The sequence below is a fragment of the Arachis ipaensis genome, chromosome B10 (genome assembly GCF_059453495.1).
Source record: "Arachis ipaensis isolate K30076 ecotype BB chromosome B10, ASM5945349v1, whole genome shotgun sequence".
Classification (NCBI taxonomy): domain Eukaryota; kingdom Viridiplantae; phylum Streptophyta; class Magnoliopsida; order Fabales; family Fabaceae; genus Arachis; species Arachis ipaensis.
In genome coordinates this window covers 25,412,356-25,420,501 of record NC_142435.1, presented here as the reverse complement: position 1 = coordinate 25,420,501, position 8,146 = coordinate 25,412,356, and the positions used below count along the sequence as shown (strand labels likewise).

The 8,146-nt window shown below is 31.0% G+C and overlaps 1 pseudogene; it reads right to left on the bottom strand.

Annotated features, from left to right (window-relative positions):
* Nucleotides 1-831: 831 nt before the first annotated feature.
* LOC148579455 (uncharacterized) lies at nucleotides 832-3,278 on the bottom strand (annotated as a pseudogene).
* Nucleotides 3,279-8,146: the final 4,868 nt, after the last annotated feature.

Genomic DNA, 8,146 nt, shown 5'->3' with positions numbered 1-8,146 from the left:
AATTTTCCTCCCAGAACATCTCCTCCAGTCTTGCCGCCTCCTCTTTATCATCCTCAGCAACTGGGTGTTGACTTGAACTTTGTCCCCCAGCACTCCCAGCCATTGCCTCCTTCTTCTTGGAACAGCTACGACTGTTGTGTCCAGTCTGCAATATATATATCATGAAATAAACGTGGACATTCAAAGCACAAGTAATGTAAGCATATGGATTATGGTTTACCTTTAGGCAATACTTGCATGTGATGGGGTCATACTTTCTGGGGGCTCTATGAGGATCTGGGGTGGGTTCTTTTGGGGCGTCGTTCTTTTTGTCTCTTTTCAACTTTGGTCTTCCAATCTGCTTCTTATATACTGGGGGCAATATAGGAAGTAGATCAACATGCTGCCAGTATTCTTAACTAGGAATAGGCTGGATGACGAACTGGTATGTGCTATTATATGCCCCATAGAGAGCCAGTTGTGTGCATGATCCTCTGGCCTCCTGTTCTGGTATGCAAGGGCAGCACATGCATGCCTGCACGGCAAGCCAATCAGTTGCCAAAACCTGCAGGAATAAGTCCTCTTTCTTATATCCACCATAACCTTATGTGGGAGGCACTGTACTTCATACACATTTCCAGGATCATCTCCGGTGAGAAACGGCCGCCACTTATTGCTCTCCCTTTTCTCTTTTTTTAGCCTACTCTGCTGTACAGGAGTGATTACTCCGTTATATCCCACCAACACCTTCTTGTTTCTTGCAATAATTCTCATCATATAACACCTCACCTCTTCCAGCATAGTTATAATAGGCTTTCCTCTCATTTTCTTGATCCTAAAATTGAATGATTTTTAGTTGTTGTTCGTGTAATTGTCAGACTTTGGGTATTCGCTAAAACTACTCCTACTCCATTGACTTGGAAGGATCCTGTTCGGATACTCCCAAGTATGTGGATTAACCCGTTTGATCCTATCCAGTACAGCATTGAACTCTTGAGAGGTTGTGGCCTTGGCACATCTCCACATTGCCATGTTCAATTCTATATCTCCCCTACTGTTTTCTAAAGTTCTGCCATATGTGCATAGCACAAAATCTATGATGTGCTCCTGGATTCACCTCATGCATAGCAGAGATGAGGCCCTGGTTGAGAAAAGTAAAGCAACTATATGATTATACCCTATGAAGGACAGTAACTATGAAGTAGTAGGTATGCACAATACATTGTAAAAAAACTAATAATGAAGACATACATAGAGAATAAGAATTCAGTCATTACCTTCTGCATGTCTGACATGAAGTTGATTACATTGATTGCAGCGTCACCTAAGTCTTCTTGGAGGAGTTCGAGAAACCACTCCCAACTATCCTTGCATTCGCACTCCACAACAGCATACGATATAGGGTATATGTGGTTATTGGCATCATGGCCGATTGCAGTCAACAACTGGTCAGGGTAGTATCCCTTTAGAAAAGTTCCATCTAACCCTATAAAAGGCATGCAGCCAACCGAAAAACCCCTTTTTACACCCTTCCAAGCATATATATATCTTTTTGAATTTATTCCCAGTCTCTTCAACATAATCAGTACTAATCCTCACAGTGGAGCCAGGGTTGGTCCTCATAATTTCATTAGCATAGTCCCTAAGAACTGCATACTGAGCTATTTCTGACCCTTCTATTAGTTCTTTCGCCTTCATCATAGCCCTGTATATCTTCCTCTCGTTCACAATCACGTCATACTCCTTCTTGAAAAAATCTTGTGACTGCCTTTGAGTCATGTCTGGATGATCACGGATCTTTTTCTCAAGCTCCTCTACAACCCATTTATCATCTGCAGATTTATTCTTATTAACTCTGCTGCAGGTATGTTCATTCACAAACGTCTTCACTTGAAAGCTTAATGGATACGACCATTTTGCACAGTATATCTGCCACGGACAACTCTCGTCATAACATATGGCCTTGCACCTAGTTGAATCCACTCTTGAAAAGAATATGATTCGCCCTATGTTGATGTTGAACTTCTTAACTGCCTTCTTGAAATGGTCCAGATTTTCAAACTCCATGCCAAGCTCCAACCTTACTTCCCTTACTGGAGCATCTGGATTCGCTTGAGAAAATGCTGCCTGCTGACTTTCTTCATCATCACTTGCAATAGAATCCAGCTCTTCCGACTCGTGACAATGCAACTCTGCACTTGCCTCCGACATATCTTCACCCTCCACAGGTATAAAAAATGATGGATGCTTGTTTGGATCCTGGTTAGGTATGAAGGTTTGCCCTGAAGATGGAGGCCTGACTGTTGATCATCTCTTCCTCTTCTTTTGACTACCACCACCCACATCTGGATTTATATCTGTTTTGGGCTGTGAACTGCTGGGTTGACTACCACTACCGGGTGTTTTCTTTTTATTTTGAATGCTCTGCTCCTGAGACTCTGGTTCTTGACAAGGCTGTGGGATGTACTGTGTGAAAACTTCAATAGATTCTACAGGCTCTTTATCAACAGTGGGAGCCACTGACTCCGCAGAAACTGGAATTTGGTGTCCAGTTTCTTCACTTGCAGCTGACACATTTGGTTATTCAGGGTGTGGAGGAGTCTTCTCCAGCGGTTGATATGGAGGTAAATTAGGTTCGGTGGGTGCATTTGTGAGCTGAATGATCTTGGGTGCCTCTTCGAAGGTTACCTTTGGTGAATGGGTGGGTATATTTGGTTGATCATTGCTTATATCTGGTTGTTGTGTATTTCTTGTGGTAGGATGGACGTCTTTGTCTTGCTCATCATCCTCTGTTTGAGCATCCGGTCCAGGCGTACCTCCTACAGTCTCACTCGATTTCACCAGTCTCTTTCCCTTCTTCTTTGGGGTTGGGGTCTCCTAACACACTATTTGGTTCTGTACTTGACTGGGGTCCTATTAACAGTTAATATTTCAACCTCTGGTTCAGGTTCATTGTTTTCTTCTACGAACTCAGGAAGGTTAACTGGATGCTCAGTGAACACCTCAACTCTCCTCCCATTAGCAATGGCTGCTTCGTACATAGTCACCACATCCATGTCTAGTCTAAGTAACTTCAACCCACCATCCAACTCCTTCCTAGGTTCAAGCCAGTAAAACTCGCTCACATCAGTGTACCCTATATCCTTTACTAAGTCATTCATGAAAAACTTATTAAGGGTATCCACATTCACTCGTTCAATCTCTGTTTTCTCACCCCCAACATATGCCAGCTTGCCATCATCACCCTTTTCAAATTTTCTTCTGTGACTAATGACTAACGTAATGTGAATAGTTGTCATCTGCAAACACACATATACAGAAAACAAAACTAATTCACAACCACATCATAGCCACTACAAAGACACCTTAATAAAAACCTCATATCCAAAATCATGCACCGAAAATCTAGAAAACCATGAGGTAGAGAGATCAAAGGTTACTACTTACCTATGGATGACACCACGCAACTCCAACAGCTGACACGATCCACACCAATAAGCACCCTCTCTTTAACACGGAGATTATCGTCGGCACCGAAGGTTTTTTGTGAGTGGAGAAGATGAACAGTTTATTCTTAGGGCTCTACCCTCTGTTCTGTGAAACGCGCGAAGAGGTGTACCTTTGATAACTGTTCAATTCTAATTTCCCTTTTTTTTAAAATAAATAAAATTTTGAAATCCAATTATATTTTTAGATAATTGTAATTACAATTTCCACGTATGAAGCCTTGTCACGCCGTGAAGTGCCACGTAGATAGCATTACTAACAGAGTCAACGCCGGAATAAGGCTTGGTTAGTTTCGTCCCACGGATGTCACGATTGATGGTTACATTTAGTAGTTTCTTTCTTTCGTGGGTAGATTTATCAGCGTTTTCAACTTTCATGGGTAGAAATGGTACTTTACTCAAACAAAATAATAAAATTAATATTGTCCAAAGCAAAATAAATATTGTCCAAAATATATAATTAAACATTTTCAAGTTTATAATCAATCAAACATAAAACATAATCCAAAATATAATTTAGAACATCTTTAATTATCATCTTCATCATCTTGTAGATCAATAACATCATAAAAATTTGTAAAAAAGTAGTCCTGACAAAATAAAAGCTTGGGCCAGCGGGGAAGCCTGCCCTGTCCCGCCAAAGCCCGCCAAATCCCATGGATTAGGCAGTGCGGGGTAGGCAGGCTTTTCAACTTTAGCAATCTTAAATTTCCAGCCCAACCCGCCTTTTGGGGGGTTATGCGAGCCAACCCAATGGGTTTCGACTCGTTTACCACCCCTAGTCCCCATCTAGTCCCAAAACGCGAGTAATCCCTGCAAATACCCGTTTCGGCTATTTTTGTAATCATCCCTATTGTAAACATTCATTGGTTCGCGATGTGAAAATATTCTAGTAACTCAATAAATTCTCAGATAACTAAAGTTAAGGTTATATCATTTTTATAAAGTCACATATATCCTTGTTATAACAATATTAATAGAAGATAAATGGATAAACACTAAGCTATTGTTTGGATATAAGATGGAAAATAAGAGAAAAGATAATGGAAAGAAAGAAAATAAGAGAAAAGAAAATGGAAAGAAAAGTATTGTGTTGGTTAGATGAAGAAAAAATGAATGAAAAGAAAATAGAGAAAAAATTTTCTTTTGCTTAGATGGAAGGAAAAGTAAGAAGAGAAAAAATTATAATAGAGTAAAATTATATTAATGTTTTTATATATTATATATAAATTATAATTCAAATGGTAACTTTATATTTTTATCCATGTGTGCACTTCTGCATCAGTTTTCTTCGCAACTTTGAAGAGAAAAAATTTACATGAGCTCCACATATACTTTATGTTTTCCATTCAATTTCTTTGTTGATCCAAACAATAAAAAATTAATTTTTTTGTCCATTTTCTTCTCCAGCATTTATTTTTCTACAAATTCTTCTAATCCAAACAATGCATAAATAAGTTATATTTTCATATATATAACAATAACTAATATCACATATTAGGTTAATTTATGTTGATAAACCAAAGCCACCCCAAAATTATTTGAATCTCCCAAACTCAAAAACATTACCTGGTTGTCTCCATTTACGTTTCTATATAAATTGAATTTAATGAATTCGAATTAGGGTAATAAGTAGTAAATCAAATCTATAGGATTCGAATTACTTGACATTGTGATTCGAAAGTAAATTGAATTCAAAGAATTCGAATTATGTCATCTCCTACTAAATCGAATCTATAAATTTTGATTTATATAGTTCATGCTAAATCAAAGCAATAAGATTCAATTTATACTCACTTAGTAGCAATCCAGCTCATTGTAAATCGAATCTCCTTCATTCGAATTAGCAGTGATATGACTATTACAATTCAAAGATATAATTCGGCACTGTACATTACTATGTAAAATTGGTTTGTAAATGGTTTATAAAGGTGATTTACCCCACATATTATAACTTGTGAAATCATAATATTTTGAGAAGTGATGTATAGACAACTTAAATGTTGATAAGTCTGAAAAATTTTAGAAAAAAAATATCAAAAAATTACATGTTTGACTCAAATTTTTTTTTTTAAATTTGTCCATAGTCTATGATTAATAACTTTAAAATTATATATATGTTATTTATTTTATATTTTTTTTATTTAATAGAGACATATAATTTTGTTATTGGTGATATTAGTGGTTATAAAGAGATTTTTACCTTTAAATAATTATAGAGAAATTAAAAATAAAATTAGTTGCTATTTTTCTGATAATTTATTTATTTATTAGTTTAAATTAAAATTAAATTATTTATATTTGTTTGTTTATCCTAATGATTATCTATAATAGATAATATATTTAAGCATGTTTTGAAAGAAACTATTGAATTTTATATAATTAAAAGTTAACTATGAAATTGAAACAAAGATGAATTGAAATACAATAAACATATGAGGAGTAAAAGTAAAATAAATAATTAAAAATAAGATAATAAAATAATTAAAAAAAAGTAAAAAAGACAAAAAAATAATGCATGTAGTTGATAAAAATACACTGTAAAATAAATTAGTATAATCAATGAATATATGAAAGATAAAAATTAGGATATGTTTTTATTAAAAAATTCAAGAAAAACATTGTGAAGAAGAACCTATTAATTAATCAATTTTTATGAAAATATTATAAAAAATTTAAAATGTTAGTAAATAAAATAGTAACTCCTTTAAGAACTATTAATCAAAATACATAAAAGTACATTCTAATTCATAGATATAGAAAATAATAAGAGAATGATTTAAATTAAATTCATTTATTTTATTTTTTATTTATTATTTATTAAATAATTTAGTGTTTATTTAATTTTAGTCAAATCAGATAATATAATTGATTAGTTATAATTAATGTTGTTCACCCTGATGGTATAATTGAAACATATTAAAACTCTAAAGGTAAAATTAAAATAAAGTTGCATTTGCTATCTTATAATTTTTTTTAATAAAAATCTCATTTATACATTTTTAAAATGCATCACTTTAATACAATGATATTTTTATCAAAAATAAAAATTATGATAAATATCTCATATATTTGTTAGTAAATTATATATAAATATTTTTTGAAGCATATCACTTTTATTATATGAAAATAACTTAAATATCTTTAAATGTGATTATGATAATTTATTAAGTATTATATTTTTTTTACTAATTTATATTTAATAATTTACTTCTAACTTTTAATTATAATAAAAATATAAGATATGATGCCAAAAAAAAAATCTAAAGCGATATAAATTTTTACTAACAAAAAAAATATATCCTGATAAAATTATAATGACAATTAAATGTAAAAAAAAAAATACTAATTAATAAAGAAATAAAATTTAAGATAAACATGTACTGAACAAATTGAAATAAAATAAAGACTTTTAATTATGATCATTAATTATAATCACATATATTTACTTCAATATTTATACTTTGAAAACTCAATATATTAATATTTTGTATTTTTATGTCTCAATTTTAGATTATCACAAACATTAGTTACTCTTCAATAATGACAATACTTTTAAAAAAATAAACATAATTAAATTATCTTAAAATTATATAATAATTTTTAAAATAACAAAAAAATATATAATTACCTAAAATATAATATTTGTATAGAAACTAAAATTTAATTGTCAATATAAAAGTAACATATAATATCATTTCGTAATCAAATAAGTATTTAATCAAAGAATTGAATATTTATATAATAATATAATAAAATAAATTAAAGTTTGAGTTTAACAATAGCAAGCACTCAAGTTTAAATTTTCATAAATTAATTTATTTTTGATAAATTGAATTGCGCAATAAAAAAATCATAAAAAAATTCATATATTAAAGCAGAAAACAATTTATTTATAAATATAAAATTAAAAAAATTATTCTTAAAAGTTGAATATGCAGGTAAAAAAATAAATTATAACTTGCAAAAATTATCTCTAGAATTTATTACAATAAATAATAAAACTGTAAAAGTCATGTATCTATATAAATTAAATTATATTAAATTATAAGATATCTAGATATTTAATCAACCTAATTAATTAGTTTGTAACTGATTTGATTTAATAATTTAAAAAAAAATTGAATAACCATTTTTAGAAATATACCAATTTAAATAATATAGATTGAAGATAAGAAAAATATAACTAAATTATATAATACAATATTCTATTCCTAAAAATTTGTTTTATAACAGATTTAACGCCAAAATATTTATCATTATCTGTGGTATAATCTAATTTCACAATTATTTAAACGTTGTTTTTATGAAAAAATTGTATTATTTATTTTGAAAAAAATATTTACTCACTATTATAATTTAAATAAAATATAAAATAGATAATTACTTAGTCACAAATATTTATCAAGAACATGAGATTTAAGAGCATATAAAGTAAATATAATATCTACAACTTTTACACTACCACGATAAGATGATTATCATAAGTCCTTTTAGCATAAATTAAACAGAACAACATATAATAATAAAGAAACAATCAAATCCAAAAAAGTTATAGAACACCTATCATACACTACGATTGTTAGTATTGAGGAAGCTTTAACCATTTATTCTTTTATTAGCTGTCTTTTTATTTACTCTTCCCTTTATTTACGAATATG